The sequence below is a fragment of the Dromiciops gliroides genome, chromosome 1, assembly GCF_019393635.1.
Source record: "Dromiciops gliroides isolate mDroGli1 chromosome 1, mDroGli1.pri, whole genome shotgun sequence".
In the NCBI taxonomy this organism is placed as follows: domain Eukaryota; kingdom Metazoa; phylum Chordata; class Mammalia; order Microbiotheria; family Microbiotheriidae; genus Dromiciops; species Dromiciops gliroides.
Window position 1 is genome coordinate 85,961,989 of NC_057861.1, and position 15,550 is coordinate 85,977,538.

Below are 15,550 nucleotides of genomic sequence, written 5' to 3' on the forward strand. Positions count from 1 at the left end.
ATCTGTCTCTTTATGCCAGTCTCCTTGTGACTTTGTCTTGAATTTCCCCATCAAGATTTAATCTGATACATTTTCTAGATCTGTTTGGAAATTTTGGAGGGAAGTATGTTGTATTTTAATTTTTACTTACTTTGTTATACATTTCCCAATTATGTTTTAATCTGTTTTGGGCTACACTCAGGAGTTTTTTGAGCTATAGCAGCTACTTTTTTGGAGGGGGGGGCGGCGGCAATGAGGGTTAAGTGACTTGCCCAGGATCACACAGCTAGTGTCAAGTGTCTGAGGCCAGATTTGAACTCAGGTCCTCCTGACTCCAGGGCCGGTGCTTAATCCACTGCACCACCTAGCTGCCCCCTACAGCAGCTACTTTGACAATTCAGGTCCAAGGTACTTTCCTCCTGACAGGCTCATGTTCTTAGCGTTTTGAACTTGTGGAAAAACCTTCTAGAAATCATTTGATAGCATTTCTTTTGAGAACTCATGGTTATCTCACAGATTTACAGATTTACAAATTCACAGAATTTCAGACTTGGAATGTACCTTAAGGACCATCCAAATCAAGTCCTTACCTAAAGAAGACTCTCTATTGCCTCTTAATACTTGGTCATCCAGTCCTTGTTTGTAGACTTACAGTATGGAAGAGCCCACTACCTCAGAGGCAGTTCATTCTACTTTTGGATAGTTCTACCTGTTAGGTATTTTCCCTCTTCCATCAAGCCTGAACTGAGCTCTTTAAAACTGTCACCTCTTACTCATGTCTCTGCCCGCTTTGGTTGAACAGCTCTAATCCTTGTTCCTCAAAATAGTCTGTCAAATACTTGAAGCCAATTATCATTACCAAGGCTTCTCTCCTTCAGAATTAGATATCCTCAGTTCCTTGAACCCTTTTTCATATTTCATGTTCTTGAGGCCAATCATCATCTTAGAAACTTTGAGATTATCATTGTCCTTGAAATGGGGCATCTAGAACCGAACACTCTACTCTTGATATAATTTAATTAGGGCAGAGGGCAACAGGGCTATTCTCACTGGAATCCTGGATATTTTTCCATTCCTAATGCAACCTCAATCAGCATTAGCTTTTTTTGGCTGCCATATTGTACTACTAATCCATATTGACCATATCCACTAAACTCTCAAGTCTTTTTCAGATGTACTATTATCGAGCCATGCATACCTCTCCGAGCTTATACTTAGAAATCTTTTTTTAAACCACTTATGTGACTTTATATTTATACCTATTAAATTCAATAACATTAAACTTGGCATTATATTTAGAATCAAGCTTTAGAGCTGAAAACAACTCTAAGATCATCTACTCCAAGACCCTCCTTTTAGACATGAGGAAACTGAGTACAAAGAGGTTTTAAGGGGCTTGTCCAGAACCTCATAGAGAGGAAGTAAATGGGAGTATTCAAACCCAAGTCTTTTCTCTATGAGGGTTTGCATGATATAATCACTAAGATCACTTTCAGTTCTATCATCCTATGATTATAGGGCAAGGATTACCTTGGTTAACATGCTTTGTGTAACACCTAACACAGCATTTTGAAAACATAGCCACCTAACTAAAATTATTTGGAAATGATACAATGTAGGTGCAAATATACTATGAGAGTTAGTAATCGATACCAAGAGATGCATCACTGAGACTTTTTTTTTACTTCATAACAGATAGCTCAAAGTTAAACTGTTAAAAATAATTCATACTTTCCAAACATAAAACAGGATGTAAAGAAGACGATCTAACTGAGTCATGAGGAAATCACCTACCGAAAGTATGACCACATTACAATTCTTAAGGAATTAAGCTTCATCATGAAACCCACTTTCTTCAAACAGTCCTGAAAGACAAATTGTAGATAAAGGCAGAATTAAAACGAGTGAGATCTCAAAGGATTAAAAATATATGAATAGTTTAAAGATAAAAGACTTGAGAAATGTATTTTTGGCTGACCTGGAGTAAAGAAAACATGAGAAATTATTAATTTTAAAACTTAAAACAACTCAAGATTTAGAGAAAGTTGGTTTTTCTTTTAAAAAAAACAATATGTGGCTATATAACTGTTATAAAGTGCTTTACTTTTTCATTTCTAAACCACATTACAAATGTACAAAGGTAAAACTTTTCTGGCAAAGCTACTTTTGATTAATCAGTTTTCAGTTACCTCTGTCCACATATGGTAGAAGGTCATGAAAAGCAGTAATTTAGTGCATAAAAGTAGAGATAAAGATAAATATTAACTATATGCAACACAAATTATATAGCAGAAAGAACATTGGCCTGGTCATTAGGAGACTAGGGTTGCTTGAGACAAATAACTTATCCTTTTTAGGTCTTATCCATGAAACAAGGAGACCAAATTATTTCTAAAGATACTTCAAGGTCTAAATTTAATATCCAGCTGGAGTGGGGGGGGAGGGCGGGGAGAGGAGACATACACTGGATTCAGAAAGATATGACCTGAATTTCAAGGCCTAACTCCATTTTATGCTACGTCTGTGACCTAGGACATCAGTTAACCTCTCTGCCCTTGGTCTCAATTTCCTTAATTGCAAAATGGGGATAATAATTCTTGTATTTTATACATATCTCAAAGGATTATTGTAGATATCAAATACAACAGTATATTTAAAATGCTCTAAAATTGTAAAAGAGTGGACTACTATGAAAAAAAACTTCAAAATTATTCCAGGAACCAGGTACAGAATATGCTCATCAGGTTAAGATTTCTCCGAATTTCATCTTCTGGGACAATTTAAACCAAGTCTGAAACTGTTGCTACATGTTAACCGTTTAAATATTTAAGTCCTGTGATCAGTTTTCCCAACCAGGTTCTTTCTGGTCAAGAGAAACAGTCTTCAAAGGGAGACATGTAAAGACAGTAGGTACCTGGAATATTATTCAAAATTGCTAATAATCAGAGAAATGCAAACTAAAATAACACTCACTTTACAATAATCAAATTAGCAAAGATCTGGAAGTTTTAGTGGACTACAAACTCCTTACATGTCAACAGTACAATGTTGTAGCCAAAAAAAATCTAATGCATTTAGACTGCATTTAACAAAGCAGAACAGCCAGCTTTAGGAAGGTAATAATCCTCTTGCACCCTGTCCTGGTTAGGATTAGCAGTATGATGGTCAGTTGCAGGTGCCATTTTTTAAGCAAGCTCCTGATAAGTAGCAGAGCATCTAATATAGTGAAAGATCTCAAGAACATGACATATGAGAATAGCTTTAGGGAACTAGAAATGTGTTTAGTCCAGAGATGGCAAGTTGTAGGTAGGACATGTTATTTGGCTTAATGCTTTTGGAGGACTTTCATTTGGAAACAAGGATTAGACTTAGGGTAGTCCTGTTGTTAGAGTAAGCAACTAATCCAATAGGCTGTGTTGCTCCCTATTTAATGTCAGAGATCCCAGAGAATGCCACCTGCACGTCGAATAATGATGTATTTACATACAAATCACATTTGCACAGGCATGGATAAGTCGTGATTTGCTCCTTTAGAGGGCGTGCCCCCAATGATGAGATCACAGATTAGTCAAAGTAACAAAATAAGTTTAATCATATCCTTAAAATCCTACACCAATACCTCCTCAATGTATAGAGAAACTCCTGGGTTCTTGAAGCCTATGCCAGGGGAGTACAAGCTCTGGCAAGTCCTGCCAAGCTAGAACGACTTTGAATGTGGCCTCACCAGTATACTACCTATCTCCTATCTAAGGAACAAAATATCTAAGTTTAGATCCTCATTGGGATAATGAATTTGTTCAGTCCCAGCAACTCATGAAGAGTAGTGGGCTTGGACATATTGAGTTTAAGATGGAATCCTCTCCCTCCTCTCCTCCCATGTCTTAGAATCCTTTGCTTTCTTCTAGATTCAACTCAAGCTAAGTATTCTGAAAGAGGTTTTGTTTTTTGTTTTTTTTCTGATCTCTTCTCCCCTCCCCCAACTACTAGATGGGCTGTCCCAATTCAAGGTTAACTTGTGCCTGTCTCCTAGGTCTGTGCATGTGATCTTCCCCATTAGAATATAAGCTCTTGGAGTGTCCTGGTATCCCGGCGCTTAGCACAGTGCCTGATGATCACAACAAAGCACTTAATAAATGCCTCTCCATTCATTGATTTCTCCTAAGATGTGGAGCACCTTCAGTATGTACTAATGGAGGGAGTACTCACACCAACTAAATCATGAGTCTTGTGTATCCATGTATTGTGATGTTTAATCTCCTTTAAAATAAATCAACTTTTATGAAAATAGACATGAAAATATGACAAGCACTACAACCTCTCATGATGCTTAAGATTATTTCACTTAATTGCTGTAAATGTGTAATAGGGTCATCTTTGCTTATTTGTTTTGCAGTATCTTTAACAGACTTTTTGATCTATATTTCTTCATGATGACATTATCTCCATTATATTCATGTGCCAAAATTATTTTGACCATATTATAATGGTTAGGCATTTAGGTTGCTGCTAACTTTTCACTTATTCATAAAACTATCTTCTGCTTCTTTAGTGTTTTAAAGTTTAAAATATGCTTTTCCTCACTCCAAAGAGGTAGTCAGTGGAGAGTTTATTGCCCTCATTTTTACAGAGGGGGAAACTGAGAAACAGATTAAATGATATACCCAAAGTAGTCATACAGTGATAATTGGCAGAACTAGATTTCTTTCTTTCTTTTTTTTTGGGGGGGGGGGGGCCGGCAATGAGGGTTAAGTGACTTGCCCAGAGTCACACAGCTAGTAAGTGTTAAGTGTCAAGTATCTGAGGCTGGATTTGAACTCAGGTGCTCCTGAATCCAGGGTCAGTGCTTTATCCACTGCACCACCACCTAGCTGCTTCTAGCAGAACTAGATTTCAAAGTCAAGTTTGGTTGGGGGGGGCGGGGAAGGGGTTGTGGGTATTTTTTTTTTTTTTACTTTAAGAACAGTTCTCTTTGTATATCTTGCTGCCTTACAACTATAAATGTCTAAATACAAATAGGCCCCTTTTGTTGTTCTCATTTTAAATTCCTGGTGCTAGAACCCAAACTTTTTTTTTTTAATCTGGGAACCAATTCTCATCCTATTTTTCAGAAACAATCTTTGATCCCTTGTTTATCCAAGGTGAGAATTTGGACTTCTTAAACTGGTAGCTCAAAATTTGATCACTGGCATGAAGTTGCTTGTTCTATTTTTTAAATGTGGTTTTGTATCTGTATCCAAATTCCTTTCCAAGGTGGTGTCAGAATTCCTTAGTCATCATACCTGTAAGTTCCCCTTTTTTGTGATCCTTATGATCTCACATACTGCAGAGTTGGAAAGAACCTAGTGGCTATTCAATCCATCCATAGCCTGAAAAAGAATCCTCTACGTGTACTTAGCATGTGGTTATGTGGCTTTTTTTGTAAGGAGGAGTCAGTGGTGACAGCCCATTCATTCCCCTTTTGAAAAGCCCAGATTGTCAGGAAGATTTTCCTGGCCCCTACATTGGCCTCTCTAAAACTTCTACCCTTTGCTCTTCTCTCCTCTGAAGCCAAGCAGCATATGTTTAGTCCATTTTCCACCTGATAGCCCTTCAAGTAATAGAAGAGTTAAACTCCATGGCTTCTTCAGGTTAAACCCAGTTCCTTAAATCAACTCTCATATAGCATGACTTCCCTACTTCTTTTATGTAGAATAAAAATATTTCCCCCAAATATCCATCTGGTGTTTTCATGGCACTAGCACCCCTAAACTACAAACAATAAGATGTAAATGGATGCCCTCATTTTAATAGTAACCCTAAGACCAAATTTACATTTAAGTTTATTCATAGTCAACAAGCTTACTATGTGCTAAGCTCTGAGGATTCAAAAGTCAAAAGCAGTGCCATTTTTTTTAAGGACCTTACATTCTAAGGAGGAAGGCAATCTATAAGTCATTAGTTACATAGAATATATTTACAGAATAAACAAAAGGCCCTCAGCAACTGGGGGATCAAGAAAAATTCTCCTTCAAAAGGTGGGACTTGAGCTGAGTTTTTAAATAAATTGGGGGAAATTAAGAGGGAGAGGTAAGAGGGCAAGGATTTCCAGGCCTAGGTCCCGTCAGTGCAAAAAGCATCAAGACCAGAGATGGAGTACTATGTCTGAGGATCTATAAGGAGCCTACTGTTACTAAATTATAGAATGTATGAAGGAGAATAAAGTGTGAGAAAACTAGGAAGGGGCCAGTTTATGAAGAGTTTTAAATGCTAAGCAAGAGTTTATAGAGGAGATGATAGAAAGTCTAGATTTCACTGGGCAGGAGGTGAGATGATCAAACCTAAGCTTTAGAAAAATCATCTTGGCTGCTGAATGGAGGATGGATTGGAGTAGGGAAAGTCTTGAGGCAGGGAGACTAGTTAGAGAGCTATTTAAATAGTCTTTATGTGTGAACTAATGAGGGTTTGCAGTAGGGTTACTGCTGTGTAGATAATATAGAAGACAGATATAGAAAGTGTGAAGGTAGAAACAATTTTGAGCAACAGATTGGCTATGTAGTGTGCATCAGAATAAGAAGCACAAGATGACACTGAAATCATGAACAAGGGTGACTGTGAACATGGTGGTACTTTCTGTTCTAATAAGGAAGTGTGAAAGTTAATAAATTCTATTTTAGACATTGAGGCTGAGATGCTTATGGGGACATCCGGTTCCAGTTTTCCAAAAGGCAAGTTGGTAAATGACCATAGCTCAGGACAGATACTAAGGCTGGATATATAGATCTTGGGATCATCTGCATAGAGATGGTAAATGAACCCAAATAAACTGTTGGGATTGCTGAGTGAGCAAATACAGAGAAAAAAGAGACAAAGTCAAGAGAAACACCTACAGTTAGTGGGTACATCATGGATGGAGAATCAGCAAAGGAGAATTAGATTTAGATATACAGGAGTCAGGAGAGATTTCTAGTGTTGAAACTTAGAAAAGAAAAAATATCCAGGAGGAGAGACTAATAGTGTCAAAAGCTAGAGAAAGGTTTGAGAAAGGTGGGGCAGCTAGGTAGCACAGTGGATAGAGCACTGGCCCTGTGCTTTGTCAAGTTTAGCCACAAGATGAGGCTTGATTGTCCAAGCAGTTTTAGCAGTTATCTATACTTCCCTGTATCACACTAATAAGAATATAAGGCCAACCAGAGACCTAGTTATTCAGTCTATTTAGATGGAACCATTTACCCCTTTTTCAGTCTTCACACTGAACCCCTTTCTGAATTTCTAATCCTATATCTCTTCTAAGCTTCCATTTTCTCAGCTATAAAATGAGTTAGTTTAAGTAAATAATAACTCCCATATTTCCTCACAGCAGTTCTTTCGAGTAGGCAGAAGAAAGGTTATCATTCCCATTTTACAAGTGAAGAAGCTGAGACTTAAGAAAGTAAAGTTGCTTTCCCTGTTACTATCAGAAAAATATCCAATTTACAGTTATTCCATCCCGTGGTCATGCTTCTGCTTCCAGACCTGAGGTGATGACACTCACCTCGTTGAGACCATTCCCCTTAACACTGTTGCTATTCTTGGAGCCAAAATATGCTTCTCTGTAATTCTCATTCATTGCTCTTAATTCTTTCTTCAGGGGCAAATGTTTTAAATAAATCTCATTCCTCTTCCATATGACAGTCCTTCAATTACTCAAAAACTGTGGTGCTTTCCCCCTAACAATCACATCACAGACTCCTATCAAGCTTAAAATCCACTTCAGTACTCACATCTCTTTCATATCATTTATTGTCTATGTCTCCTCACACAATCCCTATTAAATGTCTTCTTACTAAATTCAGCCTAACATATTAACCTATTAAGATTTTTTCTGAATCTGGATTCTTTAATCCAGGATGTTCGTTATTTAAGTGAACCATCTAGGCCATCAGGAAAATTATTGAACAGAACACAGCCAGAAACAGAGCCCTGTGATATGGCACTAGAGCCCTCTTTTAAGCTCTAAGGGTGTTGTCTTGAGGCCTGGACCAGCTTAAAACATATTTGGGAAATGTTCAACAAAATAAATAAAAATACAATACAGCATAGATAATGTTGATTTGAGGTTTTCAAAGTCGACATGCTGCCTCACAAATATATTTCTGTGTGAGTTTGACACCACTGCTCTTAGTGCCTATTGCTCTATTAACCACCATTCTTTGGGTCCAGATTTTCAACTAGTCTAAAACTCACCTTACCTGTCACCTTGCTCATAGCTCTCCATCTTGTCAGGTGGAGGACAAAAGGAATTTATTAACTGATCCATGTGAGGTACTGCAGTGGCACTCAGGTTACTTGGAACAAGCAGTCATTTTAAGAAGGTTTTGCTTTTTAACATGGCACATTTACAAAAATTGAACAGACATTAAGCCATAAAAACTCAAAAAAGAAAAAGAAAGAAGGAAAAGCAGAAATGTACCCCAAAAAATCCTTTACAAGCCACAATGTAATAAATATTATATTCAATATAATATTGAATAAAGGATCATTAGGAGCACAGTGGATGGAGTACTAGAGCTGGAGTTGAGAAGGCCTGAGTTTGAATCCAGCCTCAGGCATACTAGCTGTGTGAGCCCTGGACAAGTCAGTTAACTTCAGTTTCCTCATCTATAAGATGGGAATATAATAACCACCTACATTACAGGGCTATTATGAGACTAAAATGTGATAATATTTGTAAAACACTTTACAAAATTTTAAGTGCTATATAAATGCTATATTATTATCGAACAAAGGATTAAAAATTAGAGACTAAATAGTCCTAAAGTTTTGTGACTCAAAAATAAATCATAGAAACAACTGATAATTTCATTAATGGTAATGCCGTCAGTGGGACAATTTGCCAAAATTTAGGGAATCTAGCCAAAGCAATACTCAAAAAAGAATTTTTATCTCTAAACACTTGTCATCAACTAAAAAGAGAAAGTACAGACCGATGAATTGGGAATGTAACTTTTTAAAATATACACAACCAACGAATATTAAAACTCCATGTAAACAAATCCATTTACACTTAGCTGTATGACCATAAACAGGATAATATTTATGGTCCCCAAATACTATCTATGATACACAGTTACATTACCTCTTTCAACCTTAGTCTGTTTATATGTAAAAATCAAATTGTTGGGGGCAGCTAGGTGGCGCAGTGGATAAAGCACCTGCCCTAGATTCAGGAGGACCTGAATTCAAATCCAGCCTCAGACACTTGACACTTACTAGCTGTGTGACCCTGGGCAAGTCACTTAACCCTCATTCACACACACACACACACAAAAGAAACAAACAAAAAGAAAAAAAATCAAATTGTTGAAATGTGTTACAAACTGCACAGGGCCGTTATGGGGAATATGTTTTGCAAACATTATTGCAACTATGCATTAATATCAGTATGAAATTACTTAACTGGCTTTTAAACTGAGTTCTTCTGACTTTGAGTCCAGTACTCTTTCCACCAATACCAGGATGCATTTACTAAGAGTGCAGCACCCATTCAAGGATGTCACTTTTCCTAAGATTCTCAGTTGGATATTATGGTATTAACTACCTCTTCTTTATAGCTTAAAATACCTTCCACAGTACAGGGAAGAGTAAAATGTAACTTTTGCATTCGTTTTAGAAACCTAAATATGCAGTTGACCATACCCTTTTAGTGTCTGGATAAAAGGAGAATGCCACCCCACTCCCCACCCCTTCTACCCCCAGTTTGTGAGTGTGAACTCTTTGGTAGCCGCTTTCCCCCCCCCCCCACCTTATCTAACGTCTAGATACTTGATTTCCACTCTGCAGAAATACCCAGTCTTTCTTTAGAAAGCTCAATTCCATCACAATGAAGCAATGTTGGATAGTTATAAAAGATCATGTTTCAAAACTGGTATTCCCACAAATCTGTTCAAACAAGTTTCCCTACTTCCCTATTGGCTTTTTTTTTTTTTTGGTTCTTCTCTCCCACCTCCCCCAAATTTCACAGATGCTGTTTTTTCTGGATACTTTCCAACCAGTTTTAGAAGCTATTAGCCTTTACTAATTGTATACTCCAGAGCAGATTTTACTATTACCTCACTTTCATTTGCAAAGTTTAAATTTGTTTCACATTACAGATGAAGTTAACAAACTACATTTCAACCAGTACTCTTTTCTTGACCTTTCAGACATTTCAAACTGGATATCCAGCAGATATCTTAAGCTAAACATGTCTAAAACAGAAATCGTTATCTTTCCCCCAAACCCTCCCTGCCTCCTGCCTTCCCTGTTAATGTAGAGGGTCACATCATCCTTCTAGTCCCTCAGGCTTACAACCTAAGAGTCAACCTAGATTCCTCACTATCTCTCAAACCCCTGCCCCCCAAATCCAATCTGTTGCCAAAGCCTATCAATCTCACCTCTTCAATATCTCATAAATACACCCCCTTTTCTCCTCGAACACTGCTACCACTCTGGTGCAGGTCGTCATCACCTCACACCTGGACTATTGCAATAACAATTCTACAAATAGGGTCTGCCTGCCTCACGTCTCTTCCCACTTTACTCATCATTCAGCCACCAAAGTGCAAATATGACCATGTCACTCCTCAATAAACTCCAGTAGCTCCCTATCATCTCCAGGAGCAAATACAAAATCCTGTTTGGTATTCAAAACCCTTCATTACCTAGCTCACTCCTATCTTTCCAGTCTTCTAACACCTTACTCCTCAACACATATTCTTCAGTCCAGTGAGACTGACCTCCTGGCTTTTCCTTGAAGAAGATACTCTATATCTTGGCTCCAGGCATTTTTTCTGGCTGTCCCCATGCCTGAAAAGCTTTCCCTCTTCAACTCCACCTACTGACTTTAATAACTTCCTTTAAGTCCCAACTAAAATCCCATCTTTTTTAGGAAGCCTTTCCCAACCCCTCTTAATTCTCATGCCTTCCCTGTTAATTATTTCCTATTTATCTTATATATAGCTTGTTTGTACGTATTTGCTTGTTTTCTCCTCCATTAGATTATTATAAGTTCCTTGAGAGCAGAGACTATTGTATCTTCTTATATCCCCAGTTCTTAGCACAGTACTTGGCACAAAGTAGACACTTAATAAATATCTATTGATTATTAATTGATTGATTAAAAACTTTACATTGGTCCAGACTCATAGACTGTTAGGTCTTAAAGGGACCTTAGAGACCATGTATCATGGACCCCTTTGGTAGGCTAGTGAAACCTATAGACCCTTTCTCAGAATAATATATTTAAATGCACAAAATGAAACATAGGATTACAAAGGAAACCAAATGTTAGTGAAAATGAAGATTTTTTCCCCATTCAAGTTCAAAGACTTCCTGAACTCTTTCCATGAACCCCTTCTGTGGACTATGTGGTAAACAACTGCAAATTTAATTAAGCTTCCTCATTTTATAGTAAGGAAACTGAGATCTAGAGATGGGAAAGGTTTTGCCATGGTAATACAGCAAAGTAGTGGCAAAATCATAATTTAAAATTGTATCTCCTGAAATCACTCAGGTAGTACTTACTGATTTCTTTACTGTTTATATTTTGGGGACCATATACTCATTTTCCTGGGATGGCAATGAGAGGCAGCATGGCATGGTAGAATGAGCCCCTAGGCTTGAGAGTCAGGAGATTTGGGTTCTAGACTTAGTATTATTATTACTGACTATACATATGAGTGAGTGAGTGAGTGAGAGAGAGAGAGAGAGAGAGAGAGAGAGAGAGAGAGAGAGAGAGAGAGAGAGTGTGTGTGTGTGTGTGTGTGTGTGAGACTTAACACCTTTCAGCTTCAGTTTCCCCTTCTGTCAACCAAGGGACTTGAATTCCCATTTTAATATATCATTTCATCTCAAAGGGCCCTTAAAACTCTTTACAAATTTCTTGTGTATGATTCAAACCTTTTAAGTATACATTCTACAATTATCAGTCTTTATGTTTCTATTCAAGATTTACTACCTAAAACAGTATAACTCATATTCTTTGTGAAAAAATTATATTTTTCTAAATTTATATATCAGACCAATGCTTTTGGAACAAATGAATTATTGTGCTACCTCTTTTATAACTACTCATTCTCCTTCAAAATAGTTTATAATAAAAACTCCTGTTGTTGCCACAGCAACAGAAATTTCTTAAAGCCTCTTCTTCATTGACTGCTGAAGGCTATGAGCCCAGAGAGACAGAAAGTCTCTTATGATATAGGAGAATAAAATCATATTTTGGTTAAATTGCTCTGAGATGCAGGGTGTATTTATTTGTGTTTTACCTGAAATCTCTAGTTCATTTGTATTGCCTTCTTTGTGCTGTGAAGTGATTGGGTTGATTACTTTTTTGAGTAGAACATGGTTTTAAAAAAATTTAGTAAGAATTCTTTTCCTCATCTTCTTATTCTTTATCTATAGCTCCTGGTCAGATATTGTACAATTCCACAGAAAACTTCTAAGTATTCTAGTGATTGTTGGACAAAAAACACAAAATCTCTTCATATATTGTGTCTTTTGTTGACTGAGCTGAGGAAATTTAAGAAGAGAAAAATTCGTGTGAACCCCTCCTCCATTCTAGAAAATGTGAAGTTTCATTATTATGAAGCAAAAGTTTGGAATAGAAATGTTTCCTAGGCTTATTGTTGCTAAAAATATTTGTAGTTTGGGAAAGTATGCTTAAATTTGACCCCTTTGACCATATGCACATTCTAAGTAACTGCTGTAGGTTCTCCAGCAGCTGGAGAGAGGAAAGGTCGGGAATATCTCTCTATGTATTCTTTACTCCATCTATGGAATAGTCTTCCCATTGTAAAAACAAAGACATTTTTGTGAGTTATTTATATTCTTTGCTGTCCAGCAAAGACTAAAATTTCTCTGAGACATTTTTACATTTTATTTTTGGTGAGGGAGTAGTAAGAAAGAATCACAAAGAATGAAACGCCTAAGCACATAAAATTACTCTAGTTACTAGTTTGGGGTGTATTCTTAGAAGTTTAGAATTGTTCAGTTTGACATGTATATATTTACAATTCTAAAGTAAAATTTTACAATAAACTAAATGGTTCAGTACTTAATCATTAAAATAAAAGATCAGGCAAACAAAATAAATAAAATCATACATAGCACAGTGAACTTCAAACTATTCACAGCCTAACGAAAAATATGCATGCTTGACCATTTCCTTCCGATTTCTTTATCTTTTATGTATTTATCAGAATTTATTGACCTTATTCTTATATAGTCAGTGTGTATATTACTACTTTTTTCATTCTGTATTACTTTATAACTTCTTATTTCTTTATATTCTTATAATTTCTTTTACTACAGAAATATACCTTGATATATTGATATACCACAGTTTGTTAATCCATTCCTCAGTCACTGGACGTAAAGATTTTTTTTTCCCCAGTTCTTTACTGTTACAAATAACACAATGTGCACTTTAATACAAATATTTCTTTTTTTCCTCCTACCTTTTAAGAAATCCTTAAGAAAAAAATCCTAGTATTAGAGTAAAAGAGTATGATTAATTTTATACCATTATTGGTTATTACCAGAATGCTTTCCAAAATGATTATACCAATTTACAGCTCCATCAGCAGTTGACATGTATTTATTATGTTGTCTGTTGTATGCTGGCATGGACATTTTGGACTCAGTAGGATTCTAGAGTAGAATCACAGGAACTCAATTCATCTGGTGCAACTCATACTTGAATAGGACTCCCACTAAAAAATATCTGACAGCTGGTCCTCCATCCTTTGCTTAGGGACCTTCAGTGATGTCCTCTTTTTTGGTGGGGGACCAGGGAAGGGAACCATTACACTTTTGTACAGCTCTGAATGGTGGAAAACATTTCCTTATATCAGATGTAAATCTTTCTCTCTGCAACTTCAACCCATTAGTATAGTTTTTCCGTCTATGGCCAAGCAGAACAAGGGGTGTCTGAGGATCCTCTTTTCATACATTTACTGTATGATAAAGGAGAGTCTTGGACTTGGAATAGACAGTGTCTTGGAGAGAAGGGTCTATGCCTAAAGATACATCACATGACAGAAATAGCTCTTAACACCCTCCCCCCCCCCAACAATCTCTACATATCATCACTAAGCCCTAAATCCAGCCATTCCCCTTCACTTACTTTTGGCCCCTGAATTGCTATAGTAAATCAGCACCTGGCAGGCAAAATGTCTTTAAGATCAGGCTCCAGATGAAGATGGTGAAAATTAACTTGGACTCAGGAGGGGCAGTCTGAGTTATGATACTGGCTTTACCACTAACTAATGGTGTGAATTTGAAAAAATCCTTTAGCCTCTCTGGAAATTATACTAAATAATCTCCAAGGGCACTTCTACCTCTGAATTATTATTCTCTGTGATGTTGAAAGGAGCTTACAGTAGTACTAGGGAGACAAGATCTGTGGATCACTTTAATTACTGTGATATCAATTCAGTATCTAATTAAATATTAGCATTCTGGAAGTCAGAATAAGAAGAGGTCAATTTGGGCCAATTATTCAGTGAAGTGTTCATAGAAAAGGTAGTTCTTGAGCCTATTTACGGCTAGGGATTAATCATATGTGATTGGAGCTTGTGTTATTATTTATAATGGCTCAAATTTACATAGCACTTGAAGGTTTACAAAGTACTTTTCACCTAACAACTCTCTGAAGTCGATATTGCAAATATACATTTTGCAGATAAAGAAACTGAGACTCATGCAGGTTAAGTGATTTTGCCAAGGTCATACAAGTGGTTAATAGCAGAGCCAGGACAAGCACCTACATCTCTTAAGTATTAGTCCAGTTATGGTTCTGCAATACCATGCATTTATCAGAAATAGAAGCATCAAATCCAATCTGTGTGTTGTATTCCTAGAGTTTATCATTTGGGTAGAGGAAAGGTATAACTTTGGGGAATTAAGATGCTGTGTCTAGTTTTCCCATCTCCGGGCCATTAATCCAAGAATGTGTATTTGAAAAGACCAAAGTCACAAGTTTGATATCTATATCAGCTAAAAAGCTTTGCTGTGCCCAGCGGCCACAGACATTATACCTAATGCCAATTAGCTTCCGTGTGATACCTGAAATTGGTCACTAAGGCAGAGGAGAATACAAGTGGAGAAGTGAAAAGTTCAGTACATTGATGCATCTCTGATGGCCTCAACTTGGATACTTCCTCTAGTGATACTGATCTACACCTTATCTCTTGTGACTTTTGTCCATGTTGTTTTTCAGTCATGTATGACTCTTTGTGACCCCATTTGGGGGTTTCTTGTCAAAGATACTGGAGTGCCTTGCCATTTCCTTCTCCAGCTTATTTTATAGATGAGGAATTTAGATAAACAGGGTTATGTGACTGGCCCAGGGTCACACAGCTAGTAAGTGTCTGAGGCCAGATTTGAACTTAGGAAGATGAACCCAGGACTGGAACTCTATCTATTACACCACCTAGCTGCACTGCAACTAGGACTTTTGACTATATCTTCCTGTAAATTGTCACATATTGTCCACCCAATGTGATGAGGGTGTTCCTTTAGGTTTCTTGACAATGGGTGGGTACTGTTTAAGCAAGCTGACTAAAACATCAGT

General features: G+C 37.1%; 1 protein-coding gene across 18 annotated transcripts in view; it reads left to right on the forward strand.

Moving 5' to 3' along the window:
- Positions 1-15,550, forward strand: part of PTK2 (protein tyrosine kinase 2) — a 428,530-nt gene that overhangs the window by 339,501 nt on the left and 73,479 nt on the right. The window lies entirely within an intron of this gene.